Consider the following 18610-nt stretch of genomic DNA (forward strand, 5'->3'; position numbering starts at 1 on the left):
CGGCCGTCTGAAACTAACGCGCGTCCACCCGCCGCCCGGAACAGGCGCCCACCCGCCCGCGGCCTAGATTTAACACGCGACCACCGGCCCCCCGGATCCCGCCGGCCGCCTGGACCCACGCGGCCCTCTGACAGGTATTTAAAAATTTTGATTTTTACACTTCCTGGTGCCTGTCATTTCAAATGTCATTTGAAATGACAGGTACCAGCGCACCCAGGTTACTGTATAGGCGCCTTACTGTATCGACCTGTTAGGGAGGAATTTAGGATGAGTACGGAGAATCACTCACAGGTCGATACAGTAAGGTCAAGGTAGAAACAGTGAGGTAGTGTCAGGCGCACCCTTCCTCCCCGCACGCACAGTTCTCTTCACTAACTCCCCGATACTCTCCTCTAATCGCATGCAAATGCATGCCGCGGCTTTAAAGCGGTAGGGAAGGGTTATGCCCGCGTAACCCATTTTACTGTATAGGCGCTTAATACAGCGCCTATACAGTAACCTGGGTGCGCTGGTACCTGTCATTTCAAATGACATTTGAAATGACAGGCACCAGGAAGTGTAAAAATCAAAATTTTTAAATACCTGTCGGAGGGCCGCGTGGGTCCAGGCGGCCGGCGGGATCCGGGGGGCCGGTGGTCGCTTGTTAAATCTAGGCTGCGGGCGGGTGGGCGCCTGTTCTGGGCGGCGGGTGGACGCGCGTTAGTTTCAGACGGCCGCGTGGGTCCAGGCGGCCGGCGGCGGCGGGAGCCGGGTGGTCGCGTGTTAAATCTAGGCCGCGGGCGGGTGGGCGCCTGTTTCAGGCGGCAGCGGCGGCGGGGGGACACGCGTTAGTTCGAGACGGCCGGCGGGTGGCGGGTGGTCGCGTGTTAAATCTAGGCCGGGTCCGCACAGGCGCGCATTCATTCACTGCCGGTGGGGGCTGCCGGAGGCCTGTGCGGACCCGGCCTAGATTTAACACGCGACCACCCGCCGCCCGTCTCGAACTAACGCGTGTCCCCCCGCCGCCGCTGCCGCTGCCGCCTGGAACAGGCGCCCACCCGCCCGCGGCCTAGATTTAACACGCGACCACCCGGCTCCCGCCGCCGCCGCCTGTACCCACGCGGCCCTCCGACAGGTATTTAAAAATTTTTATTTTTTCTTCTGACAGGTTTTATGTGTCCCACATCATTACATTTTCTCGATCATCTCTGTATCGCTTTTTTTTTAAATTGTGTTTTATTGTTTTTGAGTGTCTTAAGCGGTGTCGATGGATTTGTTACTAGACTCACAGTCCTAACTCTTACTAGGGGGAGGCGGTAAACTAACACGTTACCGCCGCGGCAAAACAGTGCGTTACTAATGAGAGAACCTGAGTGCCCGTTACGGTATCGGAGGGGAATAGCTAATTCCTTCATTATACAGCTAATTCGTTCATTTACATGCCGGGTGCGGGAAGGGTTACGCGTCTGTTTTAAGAAGCGCTACGGTCGCGCAAAACTGGAGACTGTATCGCTGGTTTGCCTTACGCGTCCGAATTGTGCGCAGCGAGCTCGTTACAGACGAGAAATCTTCAACTGAACTTTACTGTATCGAGCTGTCAGTCATGTAAGAACTTAGTGTAGGGTTCATATGTGACTAGTGCTTGTAACTCACTAACCCTTCTAGCTGATGTAATGGCTATGAGGAAGATAGTTTTCCATGTAAGAAATTTCAGATCACTGGAATCAATGGGTTCAAAGGGAGAACGCATGAGTCTAGTTAGAACCAAATTTAGATCCCATTGAGTGACTGGGTGTCTAATTGGTGGTTTAAGAAGAATTAAACCTCTCATAAATCTTTTTATGAGGGGTTGTGTAGAAATAGGTGCATCTGATACCTGATTATGGTAAGCTGAAATTGCACTTAAATGTACTCTTACAGAGGAAGTCTGTAGACCAGATTCTGAAAGATGGTACAGGTAGTCCAATAAAGACTTTGTGGGGCAAGTGAAAGGATTGATGTCTTTTTGCCTGCACCACAAAGTGTATCTCTTCCATTTGGAAGCGTAGTTCTTCCTTGTGGAAGGTTTACGTGAAGCTATAAGAACTTGGGAAATGTTAGCTGGAAGATTGAGTGGTTGTAGGATCAAGCTTTCAACATCCAAGCTGTCAGTGATAGGGATTGAAGGTTGGGATGTCGCAACCGACCCTGATCCTGAGTTATGAGAGTGGGAGCTACTCCCAGGCGAATGGGATCCCTGACTGAGAGGTCTAGAAGTGTGGGAAACCATACTTGTCAAGGCCAATATGGGGCTATGAGTATCATTGTCCCCCTGTCCTGTTGTAGCTTCACTAGAGTTTTGGTTATGAGTGGTATCGGAGGATACGCATATAAGAGGCCTGAGTTCCAAGGGCGAGCAAAGGCGTCCTTGGATGGCCTGTTGTTCAGGTTGTATAGGCAACAGTAGTTGTCCACTTTGTGATTCAGATGTGATGCAAAGAGGTCTACTGTTGGTTGTCCCCAACGTTGAAATATCCTGGTCACTACTGTGGGATCTAGTGACCATTCGTGTGGTTTGAATTGACGACTGAGTCTGTCCGCCACTACATTGTGAATGCCTGCTAGGTAAGTGGCCTTGAGAAATATGGAGTTGTTCAAGGCCCAACCCCATATCTGAGCTGCCTCTTGACAAAGGAGGTACGAGCCTGTCCCTCCCTGTTTGTTGATGTACCACATGGCTACTGTGTTGTCTGTTTGTATCAGCACAGTCTTGTTGGTAAGGCAGTCCTTGAAGGCATGCAGAGCATACCGTATAGCTCGAAGTTCCAGGAAATTGATTTGAAATGTTGCTTCGAGCTTTGTCCATGTTCCTTGTGTTTGGAGATTCCCTATGTGAGCTCCCCAACCCAAGGTGGATGCATCTGTAGTCAGAGTTACTTGTGGGACTGGTTGTTGAAAGGGTAGGCCCTTGCACAAATTGTCCTTGTTCACCCACCACAGTAGAGAAGAACGTAGTTGGTGGGTTACTTGAATTGGAGAATAAAGTGGTTCAATGGCTTGGATCCACTGTGATCTTAAAGTCCATTGAGTTACCCTCATGGCCAGTCTTGCCATAGGAGTGACATGAACTGTGGAGGCCATGTGGCCTAGTAATGTGAGAAACTGATGAGCTGTTGCTTGTTCCTTGGAGTGAATCAAGCTTGCCAGTAGAGACAGTGTGTTTGCTCGATCCACTGGCAGAAATGCCTTGGTGAGGTTGGTGTCTAAATCCGCTCCTATGAATTGAAGCAGGTGAGATGGAGTGAGATGGGACTTTGGATAATTGATGAGAAATCCCATGGAGTGCAGTAGAGCAATAGTTTTGTTGAGAGACTGTATTGCTCCTTGTTGAGATTGGCTTCTGATGAGTCAATCGTCCAGATATGGGAAAACATGTACACCTTGCTTGTGTAGGTGTGCTGTTATTACTGCCAGGCATTTGGTGAATACTCTGGGAGCAGAAGCTAGGCCGAATGGCAGTACTCTGTATTGGTAATGTTGAAGGCCCACCTTGAAGCGCAGATACTTGTGATGAGGAGGGTATATTGGAATGTGAGCGTAAGCATCTTGAAGATCCAGAGAACAGAGCCAATCTCCTGTTTGAAGAAGAGGTAGCATTGTGCCTAGTGAAACCATCCTGAACCTTTCTTTTTTTAGAAATTTGTTGAGATTTCTGAGGTCGAGGATGGGTCGTAGGCCTCCAGTTTTCTTTGGAATGAGGAAATATCTGGAGTAGAATCCTCTGCCCTGCTGAGACCTGGGCACTGGTTGAATGGCCCTGGCTGTCAGAAGGGTGGATAATTCTATTTGTAACTGAATTATTTGGGAATTTTGTTGTGGGTAGGAAGTTGGTGGGAATTCTGGAGGAATTGAGAGAAAATTTAGTTTGTAACCGTGAGCTACAATGGAAAGTGCCCATTGGTCTGTGGTTATGTTTTCCCAATTTGATTGGAAGTAGGAAATCCTTCCTCCCACTGGTATGTGCTGTTTGGGGTTTTGGAGGGTGGGTCTGATCTCTGGATTTGTGTTCAAAAACCCGTAGCTGGACCAGTCTGTGGAGGAGGCTGAGCACGAGCTGGTCTTTGTTGTCTGGCCTGAGAGTGCTGGGTAGGCCTGGAAAGTCTAGTTCTGGTAGGTGGATTATAGTACCTTCTTGGCCTGTAGTATGGACGTCTAGGTTCCCTTCGTGGAAAACGTCTAGGGGCCTGGGTGGTTGGTTCTTGAGGCAGTTGTGATAGCTGTCTTAAGGTCTCCGTATGATCCTTAAGTTGTTGGACAGCATCCTGTACTTTCTCTCCAAACAAGTTATCCCCACGGCATGGCAGATCTACAAGCTTGTCTTGCACTTCAGGCCTGAGATCTGAAGCCTTCAACCAGGCCCATCCTCTTGCTGTATTACCGGCTGCTGCTGTTCTTGAGGCTGTATCAAAGTTGTCATAAGCAGCCCTTACCTCATGTTTCCCAGCTTCGAGGCCTTTGGTGATAATGGATTGAGCAGATTCTTGAAACTGCTCTGGGAGAGAATTTGAGAAGTGCTCCATTTGCTTCCAGAGATCCCGCTGGTACTGTGTCATGTACAGTTGATAGGCAGAGATTCTGGAAGATAAAAGTGCACCTTGGTACACCTTTTTTCCTAGGGAGTCCGGAAAACGATGATCCTTCCCTGGAGGAGCTGAAGAATGTGGACGTACCCTTTTAGATTTTTTCTGGGCAGATTCTACTACCACAGATTGATGTGGTAGCTGTGCCTTCTGAAAGCCTGGTGCCTGCTGCACTAGGTAGGTAGTGTCTAGACGTTTATTTACTGCTGGAACAGTGCATGGATGTTCCCACACTCGTTGCTGTAAATCCAACAGAACCTCATGGATGGGGATTGCCAGAACTTGTTTTGGCGGATCCACGAATTGCAGCACCTCTAATGTATGCTGTCTTGAATCATCTTCTGATGAGAGCTTGAATGGAATCGTATCCGCCATCTCTTGGACAAAACTTGAAAAAGATAAGTCCTCAGGTGGTGATCTTTTTCTTTCTTCAGGAGGTGATGGTTCGGACATGAACTCTTCAGAAGAAGTATCTGTCCCTGGATCGTCCCAAGAATCTTCTTCCTCTGGCTGTTGATAAGGAGTTCTTGGGATTTTCCTTGTGAAAACACCCGAAGGCCCAGGTAATGGGTCATCGAGGGATATTGTGGGAGGAGTCACTTCCAGGGATTTTTGAGGAGCTGTGTCGACAACTTTGTGATATTTTTTCAAGAGGCGTTGAAAAAGTGCCAATTCTTGTGTATCAGTAGTGTCCTGATCAGGTATCGTCGAGGGAAGAATGGGTGCCCTCGATGAAGTTGTCGAGGGTGGTGCCCGTGGTGTCGAGTCCGTCGATGGTGGTAACATGGAAGGTAAGGGTATCGACGAAATCGCTGGAAGCTGTGCGTATATGGACGTCGATGACGTGATGATCTTCGGTGTCGACGTCGAGTCCCTGTGTCCCGTCGAGGTCAAGAATGGCCCCGGCATCGGTGTGCCCACCGGCATCGGCAAAGTTGCCGGCATCGATGAGGAAATCATCGGCATCGACAATGAAGTCGGCATTGTAAATTGTTCTTTGAAAGCCTGAGAAATCGATTGTCGGATGAAATCGGACAATTCCGGCCGCACAACCGATGGAAGCAGAGCGGTTGCGGGCGGTGGCGCAGGCTGAGGTACCAGTTCCTGACAAGCTGTTTGTATGGGATCTGGCGTCATCAACGGAGTCGAGGTAGGCCGAGGCGTTGAAGACTCCGATATGTCCTGTTCTCTAGGCCGCTTCGCTGTCGAGGGTTGCTGGGAAGCAGAGTCAGACAACGGGGGGCTTCTGTGTCGATGTCGATGTTTTGACTTCGATTTTTCGGAGGATTTTGGTGACGTCGAAGACGAGGAAAGAGAGGAATGATCCCCTGACGGCCCCAGGCGAGGTTTTTTAAGAATTACTCGCTTAGTCGCTCCAGCCGGAGACGACCTCGACGACTGCGACGGGGAAGGTATAAGTTGCAGGCTGAACAAATGTTCCATTTTTTCAAGCCTGGTTTTCCTCGACTTCGGCGTCATTTCTGCACATTGCGGACAATTTTGTACGTCATGTTTGTCACCCAAACACATCACACATTCGGTGTGCGGGTCCGTGAGTGACATTTTTCTAGCACAAACAGGACATTTTTTAAATCCTGTGGACATTTTTTCGAATGACGGCCGTCGATTCGACTGAGGTAAAATTTTTTTCTACTCTCCGAAAATAAATCAAGACTGGGTTACTTACCGGCTGGTAAGGAGAGACCCCGAGAGATTTTATGAGAGAGAATATCACTTTTTTAAGACTAATAAGTCACAAGAAGGTTGAGAAACGGCTCCGGTTCTGCGATGCTGGCTGCAGCGCGGAAAAAACGAAGACTGAAGAGAGACACCTGTGGCAGAGAATATCATAGCATGCTGGGCATGCTCAGTGGCCTCACTGGGGCCAGTCAAAAGTTTCTAGAAACTTTGACAGAAAGTTTTCCCGCCTGGGCTCCGTTCAGTGACGTCACCCATATGTGAGGACTAGCATCCTGCTTGTCCTGGGATAATATCAAAACCTTTACATAATGCAGTGTTGGATATAAGTGATGTGAGTGCCAACAACTAAACCCTGCCATTCCAAACAATAGCTATGTGGCAAGAACATACCTGCTTGCTTATTACAGGGGAAACAGCATGGCGGGAGCTCACAGGATTGGGTCTAGTTTTGCATGTGGCCTAATCTGTGTGGTGCTGCAAGAAAAGTCATGCCTCAACCTCAAAGTTACAACCTTGCTCACAGTGCCAAGCTTTACAGAATAGGTTGCAAACTAAATCTACCTTATTCTCTGCCTTACAGCTCCATCTTGGGGGCAGAACATGAACAACTGCAATGGCACTAAAAGGACAACTGGACTCATTAGGGATTTTCATATACTTTTGTTTATTTCAATGATAGAAACAAAGGGTTTGCAAGGCAGCTCTACATTGCCCAGCTCTCTAGTCGAATCTGCTTCCCACTGTCTTATGAATCCTGCAGGTTCCTGCCATTAGTGTTAATGCATGTGTAGCCCAGGAGGCGGGGGAAGCATGGAGCAGTGTTATTGCACTGCAGTGCCTGCACCCAACTCCAGTTCATTGGCATAATGCTGGGCCAGTGCTGCTCTTTGAATTTTCATCGGATAATATTAGAATGAAATATCATGAAAAATAAAATGAAGTTTTTTTCACAATGATGCCTAAATGTGCCTCCTATGTTAATAAGCCCCATAGTACTGGCACAATGCAGTAATCTAAGGGGTCAGTTTACAGGCACACAATTTGTAGCATAATTATAAGCAACATATTTTTTTTAAATGTATATCCAAACAAAATATTCCTTGATGTCATATATCCAATCAAAATGTACAGCTGATATCCCCACATAGTAAAATCTTATATAAGGGGAAAATTATTTTCAAATTTTCTTACTGAATCGCAGTTCTGTAAAACCAATTCATCCTGAATTCTGAGCCTTCCCAGCACCAAGATGCGATGGTGTCAGGAACCCAAGTAGGCAAGGCCGATGCAGGGGTATGAGGTGCCCTAGGCAGATTGGCATTTCTCTCTCATCAGCTATGGCCTGCATAATGCTGTGATGATGTTTTTACAATGCGTGGGCCTGCCTCCTTCCGTCCACACTAATCCTCCTACTACTTAACATTTTTATAGCCGCGCTGTACGAAAATACAAAAAGACAGTCCCTTCTCAATAGAGCTTACAATCTAATAAGATAAACATACAGGACAAGAGACTTGGTTAAAAGAAAAGACAGTTAGTCAAGACTAAAAGCAGACAATCAGGCATAAGATTTAAAAGCGTTTACAAAAAGGTGAGCTGATCATCATTTGGACAGTGCCAGCCTCAAAGTCATCTGTTTTGCCTTCAGAGCCAGTGGGAGTCCAAGGGTAATGCTCCCACACTTCTGGCGCTGTTGCGCTAATGGTGGACACTTGGCCCGAGGTGGGGTTGACGCTACCCGCAGGGCAAGCTCTGCTGGTCCCCACCGTCGGGAGGCGGAGCAGGCGGCCGACTGGAGCTTCGCCAATACCAGCCCACGTTCCCCTTAGGTTGAGCCCTTGGGTGCCGGGGCCGGCTGGACTTAGGCAGGCCTCCATGTGACAACTCCCAGTTGGTGTAGACAAGGGTACGCCAGGAACCAGCAGAGGTACTGGAGGGCCGAAGATGGTCCAGACGAGGCAGGGTTCCAGAGACCCAGATGCCAACAGGAACAGAGGAGAGCAGGGGGCGTCCAGGTAAGGATAGGCCGAAGCCTGAGAGGTTAGGTCCGTGGGATACCAAAGGAGAGTCCAAGGCAAGCTGGAGTCAGGGCAGGCAGCCGGAAGGTGAGGTACCAGAAGCAGAACTGAGGTCAGAGCCAGGAGATCAGATCAAGCATAGTCCAGATGAAGCAGGGGTCAATACCCGATAATCAGTCCAAGCGTAGTCCAGGCAAAACAGGGGTCAATACTAGAGAATCAGTTCAAGCTTACTCCAGATGAAGCAGGGGTCAATACCAGAGAATCAGTCCAAGCGTAGTCCAGGCGAAGCAGGGGTCAATAGCAGAGAATCAGTCCAAGCGTAGTCCAGGCGAAGCAGGGGTCAATAGCAGAGAATCAGTCCAAGCGTAGCCCAGGCAAAGCAGGGGTCAATACTAGAGAATCAGTTCAAGTGTAGTCCAGATGAAGCAGGGGTCAATACCAGAGAATCAGTCCAAGGATACAAGGCGCAGGTGAAGGAACAAGCAGGAACGGCTCCAACACTGCATCAATGGCGGGGGTGGAAGGAAATTAGAATAAAAAAGCTACCAATAAGGGCCCTGAACTCAGCGGTCGGAGTAACAGATAAGTATGAGAAAATAAGTGTGAAAGCTTGATGGGCAGAAATGATGGGCCTATTGGTCTTCTGCTGTCATTTCTATGTAGGAACAACGACAGGAACAGGAACCAGGAACGAGCACACGAACAAACGTGGAGACCTGTTGCCAAGATGAGCTCTGACTGTCAGAGCTCACCTTAAATAGTCCTAGGCTGATGACATCATCAGAAGGGGCCGGCATGGCTAGCCTACCGCAGGCCCTTTAAATAATCTAGAGAGGTGCGCGTGCCTGGGGGGCCGGCAGCGAGGAGCAGACGGCAGCAACGTCTCCGCAGCGTCTCGAGGCTTGTCAGTGGCAGACAGGGCCGCGAAGAGGAGGGCAACGCTGAAGGTGCTCCCCCTGCTTTGTCGAGGAGCCGGAGCCCGCCTCCGGTAGGGGGCGAGGAGAGCCAGTTGAGAGCTCTGCGGCCGGCCGACACAACAGTACCCCCTCCTCTAGGCCCCACTTCTGAGGGTCTAAGTGGATGGGGCAACGATTGTCCCCTAGCTCGTGTGGATCCATAGACTGAAGTCCCACGGAACACAAAGAGGAAAACATTCCAGAGTTGCCTCGAGCGGTGACTGGGGCCCCAGACAGGGTAGAAAGAACCGAAGTGAGGAGCCTTTTCCCCTTCTCTTGTTGCAGAAGGGCATGCAGACTCTGGACCTCTTCTTCCTTGAACGACAAGAGGGACAAAAATCCTTTCATGGCTCAATTGTGTTCCTTTACCAAGGTTTCGTATTCGGACGTTTTTTGCATGAGTTGTTCCTTCAGCTGTGCGAAAACAGCCCTCAAGATGTTCCTCCGGAGGGAGCAAGGGTTAGTCTGAGTCTCCTGAGACTTTTTGCTTGGGAGCAGAAGGTTAGGAAGAGCGGTAGCCACGACCAACGAGTGGGGAGATTCCACCGGTTCTAAACAAGATTCCGAGCACTGCGGGCCCCACTGAACAAGATCAGTCGAGGTCCAGTCGAACTGTGGCTGATGCTTCTATAACCAAGGTAAACCCAGAATCACTGGGTTCACTGCCCTAGGAAGGACATAGAAGGAAATAAGTTTCGTATGATCTGGCCTAATCTTCAGCGTAAGAGGGCGCGTGGTCCGGGTCACCAAATCGGGGAGGTAGTCTCCGTAGACTGAGGAAAGGGCCAACAGTGGCATCAAGGGACATGAGGATATTTGGTACTGGTTCATGAGATCCTGTAGAATAAAATTCCCCACCGTGCCTGAGTCCACTAGAACCTGGGTGGCGAAAGACGTGGAGGATTGTTCCAAGGTAGCTGATAATAGAAACAAGGGTGATGCCGTGGTAAGACCAAAGGCTACTGACTCAGAGGTCTCTCGGCGTGGGGTAATGCCCTTCCTGGGACATTTTTTTTTTTTAATCTGTAAAGTTTTTATTGGCATCAAATAAACAGCATCACACAGGACATAGGATCTCAATCAGATATTCAAGTACAAAATGAGAGATACTATCTACATAAATCCCAACAGAGATCAACAAAGGATTGTGCCAATAGTAAATTTTGAAACCAGCCCTCTTCATTCCTCCCCCTTCCCACCTTCACACAGTGTTATGCTATCTATTAACAAATTGATAAGAAAGACGAAGGTAATAGTCTCATTGTTACAGCAAGGTACAAAGGTAATAGAAGACATCGCAGGCAGAGCATAGTTACTCCAGAGAATCACTATATATAACCTTAATAAAGATAATAAAAACATAAAAATTAGAAATAGGCTGAATTATAGGGTAAAGGTCAATTTCCATTATTCAAAAGGTTGCCATACTTTGTGAAATTTAGCTATGGTCTTATGTTTGTGAGCCGTAATTTCCCCTAGTGTGTGTATTGAAACCATCTGTCTCTGTACATCTTGTATGGTAGGGGTCAGTGGTACTTTCCACAGACGAGCAAATACCCCTCTCGATGCTGTCACAGTGTATTTAATAAAAGCATTATGAAAACTCAATAAGTTTGGATTTTCTTTATTTAGCAATGCTTGAGAGGGTGTGAGAGTAATCTTGCTGCCTAATACTGATGTTAACCAGCATGACACTGACTCCCAGAAGGATTGTGTTTTAGGGCATTCCCACCACAAGTGGATAAAAGTGCCCACTCCTTGACACTGTTTCCAACATAAAGCTGATATCGTAGAGTGTATCTTATGTAATCTTGCCGGTGTCAAGTACCACCGATTCAACATCTTATATCCATTTTCTATATGAGAAGTCAATATAAGACCCTTCCCCAAGGAGTAAGAGATTCGTTTCCAATCTTCCATAGACCAGTTTTCACGAAGATCCCTTTCCCAAGCTACAATATGGGGGGCCTGCATAGATAAAACTCCTACAATCATGGCATAGAGACGTGAGATATGTTTACGTACTTTAGCTGCCTGCAGGCATAAGGCCTCAAACGGAGATATACCCATGTTAAGCTCCCCTTTCATCTGAGCCTGGGAAACGAAATGTTTAATTTGTAAATAAAAATAATAATCCTTGATGTCTAGATTATAATGCTCCCGTAGTGTTTGAAAAGGGATTATCCCCCCTGGTTCCCATATGTGTGACAGCTTAAATATTCCCTGTCCCATCCATTTTTTGGTTGCCGGAGAATGAGCCGCAAGGCTGAAGGATTGGTGGTGAAAAATGTGTGTGCTATGGAAATATTGTCTGTGACCAACAAGCAGGACTCTCCACTTGTTCCAAACTTCTAGAGTTGCCTGAACTAATTCAGGTAAACAAACATTATGAATCCAGGGGTTTCTATGTTGCCAAAGAAGAGCAGAAATTGGAAATTCACCCATCATCGCTTGCTCCAATTGGACCCACGGTTTCTGCATTTGGGGATTATGCTATTCCACAGCTGCTTTTAGATGCGCTGCACCTTGATATCCTAATAGATTCGGCATTCCTAAATCACCCTGGGATTTAGGAAGGTATAAGGTGGTTTTCCTAACCCTTGGTTTCTTCGCTTTCCACAAGAATTTAAAAAATCTACTCTGCCACTTGGCAATTAGTTTTGTGGGTACCACAATGGGTAACATTTGCATCAGGTATAAGAGCCTAGGCAAGACATTAATCTTTAGAACGGCTAGTCTCCCCAGCCACGAAATGTGGTAGCGATCCCATTCCTCCAAATCTTTATAAATTTTCGCTAATAATGGAGGATAGTTAAGCTGAAAAAGGTCAGTCTGGTGGCCATTGTAAATCCCCAAATATTTTATTTTCTCTTTAGCCCATTTAAAGGGAAGAGACTTCTTAAGTTGATCAACCATCAGCATAGGCACCAATACGTTTAACAATTCAGACTTCTCCCAATTTATTTTAAAACCAGAAACCCTGCTAAAGGCCGATATTTCTTCCGTGAGTGCCACTAAAGATTGGGAAGGGTTGGTGATAGTGAAGAGGATGTCGCCTGCCAATAGGGATAATTTGGAATAAAAAGATCCCACCCCCACGCCATGGATGTTAGAGTTGTCGTGAATGTGGTGTGTGAAAGGTTCCAGAATATGGCAAAGAGCAACGGAGAAAGAGGACATCCCTGTCGGGTGCCCCTACCCACAGCGAACGGTTTAGAATATCCTCCATTTATCTTGAGACAAGCCTTCTGTTAGCTTCGTGGACCCTTGGGCCGGTCAGGACAGGAGATGGAGTGCTGTGAAGGGTCACAGCAAGCGTCCCGACCGGGAGGCGGCTTGACGGACTTGGGGACGGCTGGACAATGGACCAAGGTGGAGCCCTATGCGACCAAGGGCTCGGCAGCGGGATGAGAAGTGGACGGCGTTGGGCGCGGTAACTTGAAGGTCTTCACCCTGGAGACCGGCACTCCCCTGAGAGGAGCTCATAGGAGTCCGGCCGCTGGGACTTTTGGAGATTCGCCCTGGAAGCCGGAGCCCCCCCAGGAGGCGCCCGTAGGGGCCGGGCCGCTGGGACTTAGGAGAATCTTCGGGGCCAGTGGACAAGGGAACCAAAGAACCGCGAAGGTCCGAGGCAGGGTCCAGGAGTCAAGCCGAGTCGTGAGCCAAGGGAGAGACAAGAGGCGGAGTCGTATAACGGAACCGGGTCGGTGCCAGAAGTCAGAGGAGTAGCCAGAACCAGGGGAGAGGCGAAGTGCAGAGTTGAGGACGGAAACAGGTCAAAGCCAGGGATCAGACGACGATTCCAGAGCCAGTGGAGAAGACAGAGGAAGAGTCAGGAAGCAAGCCGGGTCGGAGGAGAAGATCAAATCAGGAACGCAGCAACTAGACGTCAGGGAGCCCTGAGGAACCTCGTTGCAAGGCAAGGAAAGGCTCCAGCTGCAGGGCTTAGATAGCCCTGCAGCGTCTGACGTCATCTGCAGGGAATTAGAGTTCTCCCGCGCTGGCCCCTTTAAATCTGGAGGCCTAGCGCGCGCGCGCACGGCTAGGGGGCAGGGCCAGCCGCGGGAGGACGCCGGCTGCTCCTCCGGAGCGGGAGCGCGGCATCAGAGGCCTGTGCAGGCCCAATGGAGGTGGAGGCGGACCGGGCTCGGCGTGGGGGTGAGTGGCGGTCCCGGGGCTGACCCGGGATCGCAACAGTACCCCTCCCCCTATGCCCCCTCCCCGGGGGTTTTGGTTTGTCCGGGTGAGCCAAATGGAACTGGCGGAGGAGGTCCTTATCCAGAATATGCGAAGAGGGTTCCCAGGAGTTTTCCTCGGGGCTGTAGCCCTCCCAGGAGAGAAGGTATTCCCAGCGATGGCGGTGTAGACGAACGTCCAAAACCTCTTTCACTGTATACGTGTCCTCTTGGTCAGCGGAGGTGACAGTGGGTTCCGGAGGCAGAGTCTGGAATCGGGAAAGAACCCCTGGCTTGAGCAGGGAAACGTGGAAGACATCATGTATTTTAAGAGTGGAGGGCAGGCGTAACCTGTAGGGCACTGCCCCAATACGTTCGGCCACGATGAAGGGGCCAATATATCGGGATGCTAGCCTCATGGAAGGAGTTCGCAGCTGAATGTTTTTGGTACTCAACCATACCTTAGTCCCGGGTAAGAAAACTGGAGCGGGTCGCCGAGTCCTATCTGCATATTCTTTAAACCGGGCGGCGGTTCGACGAAGTTTCTCCTGAGTGGAGTGCCAGAGGTGGTGAATTTGTCTAGCCGTTAACTGCGCTGCCGGAGAAGAGACCGTCAATGGCAAAGGCAGGGGAGGCTTGGGAATCTTCCCATAGACCAATTGGAACGGGGACTGTAAGGTGGCGGAGTGTTTATGGCGGTTGTAAGAGAACTCTGCCCAGGGTAAGAGGGCGACCCAGTTGTCTTGCAGATCTCCTACGAAGGCTCGGAGAAAGGCCTTCAGAGTACGGTTGGTACGTTCAACTTGGCCATTGCTCTGAGGATGAAAAGCCGTGGTCAGATCCAGCTGTACTCCAAATTTTTTACAGAGAGCCCTCCAGTACTTTGCCGTAAATTGAGGACCCCGGTCAGACGTAATGTGCAAGGGCAACCCATGTAGTCGGAAGATATGCTGGATAATTAGCTCGGCCAGTTCAGGGGCCGTGGGCAGTTTCGCGAGAGGCACGAAATGTGCCATTTTCGAGAACCGGTCAACCGTGACCCAGATTACGATTTTTCCCTCCGAAGGGGGTAATTCTACAATAAAATCCGTGGATACGTGGATCCAAGGCTCTGTAGGGATGGGAAGCGGTTGGAGGAGCCCCCAGGGGCGGCCTGGCAGAGGTTTCTGTCGGGCGCACGTAGGGCATGACTGCACATAAAGACGGACATCCTCCTTGACCCGTGGCCACCAATAGAACTCTGTCAAGAGCTCTAGAGTCCGGGCCATCCCTGGATGCCTGGCAGTCAGTGAATCGTGGGTCCATGCTAACATCCTCCTCCTTGAGCGAGCAGGAACCACCGTCTTACCCGCGGGTGCCACTTCAGAGGCGGCTAACCGAACCTTAGTTGGGTCCAGGATGTATCGAGGAGGTTTGATGGTATCGACAGTCTCTGTGGCGCGGGAGAGGGCATCTGCCCTAACATTCTTAGCTGCCGGTCTGTAGTGGAGGGAGAAATTAAACCGGCTGAAGAAGAGGGACCAGCGCGCCTGCCGGGGATTGAGCCTCTGGGCGCGACATAAATATTCCAGATTCTTGTGATCTGTGTAGACTATGATAGGATGCTGGGCTCCCTCCAGCCATTGACGCCATTCCTCAAAGGCTAATTTGATGGCAAGTAATTCCTTGTCCCCGATACCGTAATTCCTCTCCGTGGGGGAAAACTTCCGTGAGAAGTATGAGCAGGGCCGGGATTTACCATTCTTGGAAAGATGGGCAAGCACAGCCCCCACCGCCAAGTCGGAGGCGTTGACCTCTACGATAAATTGGCTCTGAGGATCAGGGTGGCAGAGGCAGGTATCCTGTAGAAAGGCCTTCTTGAGAGCCTGGAAGGCCTGTACGGCGGTGGGTGACCACTTTCGGGCATTGGCGCCCTTCCGGGTAAGGGCCGTCAATGGGGCTACCAGACTGGAGTAGTGCGGGATAAACTGGCGGTAGAAATTGGCGAAGCCCAAGAAGCATTGAAGCCCTTTAACTCCCAGCGGTTGCGGCCAGTTTTCAATTGCGGTGACTTTGTCGGGGTCCTTATGGAAGCCGGCGGAAGAGACGATGTACCCCAAAAAGGGTAGAGATTCTTGTTCAAATTGGCATTTCTCCAATTTGGCGTAAAGCCGATTCTCCCTTAGTTTCTGAAGTACCTGGCGAACATGTTGACGATGTGACTCAAGATCCCGGGAGTATATTAGCACATCGTCGAGGTAAACAATGACTGAGGTATGCAGCAGGTCGCGGAGTAACTCATTCATGAGATTTTGGAACACAGCTGGGGCATTACAGAGTCCAAATGGCATGACGAGATACTCATAATGACCGTCTCTAGTATTGAAGGCGGTCTTCCACTCGTCCCCTGGACGGATTCGCACAAGATTGTAAGCCCCTCTGAGGTCCAGCTTGGTAAATATTCGGGCCCCTTGAAGACGGTCCAGGAGTTCGGGAACCAAGGGCAATGGGTAGCGATCACGTCGAGTAATGCGGTTCAGGCCACGGTAATCGATACAGGGTCGAAGAGACCCATCCTTTTTCCCCACGAAGAAGAACCCGGCCCCAGCAGGGGAATTCGAGGGTCTGATGAAGCCCCGCTCCAGGTTTTCCTTGATATACGCGGACATGGCCTGGGTCTCTGGAAGGGATAGTGGGTATACTCGTCCGCGGGGTGGTATGGTACCCGGCAAAGCAAATGTTGCTTACCTGATGTAACAGGTGTTCTCACAGGACAGCAGGATGTTAGTCCTCACAAATGGGTGACATCGAGGATGGAGCCCACCACGGAAAACTTCTGTCAAAGTTTAAACAGAACTTTGACTGGCCCCTACTGGGCATGCCCAGCAAGGCACTGACCCTGCAGCCAGCAGGGGTCTCCCTTCAGTCTGATTTTCAAAGCTACAGGCAGTGCCTAGAAAGTAAAAACAAAACAAACCCAACACCGCGGGGTGGCGGGCGGGTTTCGTGAGGACTAACATCCTGCTGTCCTGTGAGAACACCTGTTACATCAGGTAAGCAACATTTGCTTTCTCACAGGACAAGCAGGATGGTTGTCCTCACAAATGGGTGAGTACCGAGCTGAGGATGTCCTGACTTGCACCAAATGCACCCAACGACGTGCAACAGGCACTACAACTGGGGTGGAATTTGGTAAAGGGCATCCGCACCCTACCGGGAAGGTGGAAGGGTGTTGGTACATCACGTTGGAAAAAGGTTACGCAAGACAGATTGGCCGAAGATGGAGTCCTGTCTTCCAGCTTTGTCCAAACAATAGTGGGCTGCAAAGGTATGGAGAGAACTCCAGGTTGCAGCCCTGCAGATGTCAGGAAGCGGCACCGATCGAAGGTGTGCCACTGACGTCGCCATGGCCCTCACAGAGTGTGCTTTCACACGGTCTTGAAAGGGAATGCCAGCTTGCTGATAGCAAAAAGAAATGCAGTCCGCCAACCAGGAGGAAAGAGCCTGCTTACCCACAGGATGTCCTAACTTGTTAGGATGAAAAGAGACAAATAATTGAGTGCTCTTCCTGTGAGCAACTGTACGGTCTAGATAAAAAGCTAGAGCTCGTTTGCAGTCTAGGGTATGCAGAGTCTGTTCCCCGGAGTTGGAGTGGGGCCTGGGAAAAAAGATAGGTAGTATGATGGATTGATTAATATGAAACTCAGAAACTACCTTAGGTAAAAATTTAGGGTGAGTGCTGTTGCGGTCCCGGTCGCTAGGCTAGCGACCGGGTCCTTACCTTTCTGCTGCCTCTCCCGGTCTCGCCGCGTTCCGTTGCTCCTGGGGCCTGCAGGGCCGCATGGCAGCGTCTCTCTCCACGTGGAGACGCTGCCGAGGAGCGACTCAGACTCCTCCCACTGCCAGGCAACGCGCGCGCGCGAGCAGGGGGCTCTTAAAGGTCCAGCACCCGGAAGTGCTGAACCGCCCCGTTCCTGACGTCAGACGCTGGCCGGCTATTTAAACCAGCGTCTGACTTCCTTGCTTTGCCTTTGCAACGAGGTCACTCTACTGTGTGCTTAGTTGCTTCCCAGCGTTGCTTTCAGCCTTGGTTCCTGCTTGTTCCAGCCGTGCCTTGCTTCCAGCCCTGGTTCCTGCTTGTTCCAGCCGTGCCTTGCTTCCAGCTCCGGTTCCAGCTTGTTCCAGCCGTGCCTTGCTTCCAGCCCTGGTTCCTGCTTGTTCCAGCCGTGCCTTGCTTCCAGCCCTGGTTCCTGCTTGTTCCAGCCGTGCCTTGCTTCCAGCTCCGGTTCCAGCTTGTTCCAGCCGTGCCTTGCTTTCAGCCCTGGTTCCTGCTTGTTCCAGCCGTGCCTTGCTTCCAGCTCCGGTTCCAGCTTGTCCCAGCCGTGCCTTGCTTCCAGGTCAGGTTCTGTTTGGTCCTGCTGTGCCTTGGCTCCAGCTCTGGGCTCTACTTGCTGTCTACATATCCTGACTCCAGCTCCGGTTCCTGATTCTCCTTGTCTTCAGCCAGCCACGAACCTTGGTCTTCTTCACGATTCTCCTTTGTCTTCAGCCAGCCACGAACCTTGGTCTTCTTCACGATTCTCCTTTTCAGCCAGCCACGAACCTTGGTCTTCTTCACGATTCTCCTTTGTCTTCTGCCAGCCTCGAACCTTGGTCTTCTTCACGATTCTCCTTTGTCTTCAGCCAGCCACAGACCTTGGACTCATTCACGATTCTCCTAAGTCCCAGCGACTCGGACCCCTACGGGCTCCTCCTGGGGGGGTCTTGGGTTTCCAGGGTGAAGACGCCATCAGTCCGCTCCAGCTGAGTGCCGCCTCCCGGCTTATTAACTCCTGTGGACGCTGTCCACCTCAGCCGGCCCAAGGGTCCACTATTGACTTTACTCATAACATAACAGTTTGCAAAGGCCATGGACTCGGCGGACTCCGCTCCTATGCAGGCCATCCCTGGCATGGCCCAAAGAATCCAGCAGCAACAGCAATGTCTGGAAGTCTTGGCTGCTACGGTGGATCGCCTAGCCAGTCGCTTGGACGCCAATCCTCCTCCGGTGGCACAACCCCCGCCTCCACCGGCGGTTCTAGCTCCCGCGCAGACTCAGCTTCCAGCGCCTACTCGATACTCCGGGGATGCCAGATCGTGCAGGGCGTTTTTGAATCAGTGTTTCATCCGTTTCACTTTGC

The 18610-nt window shown here is 50.5% G+C and overlaps 1 protein-coding gene across 5 annotated transcripts in view; it reads right to left on the minus strand.

Moving 5' to 3' along the window:
• Window positions 1-18610, minus strand: part of ZPBP2 (zona pellucida binding protein 2) — a 274873-nt gene that overhangs the window by 87658 nt on the left and 168605 nt on the right. The window lies entirely within an intron of this gene.

The sequence above is a fragment of the Rhinatrema bivittatum genome, chromosome 12 (genome assembly GCF_901001135.1).
Source record: "Rhinatrema bivittatum chromosome 12, aRhiBiv1.1, whole genome shotgun sequence".
NCBI lineage: Eukaryota > Metazoa > Chordata > Amphibia > Gymnophiona > Rhinatrematidae > Rhinatrema > Rhinatrema bivittatum.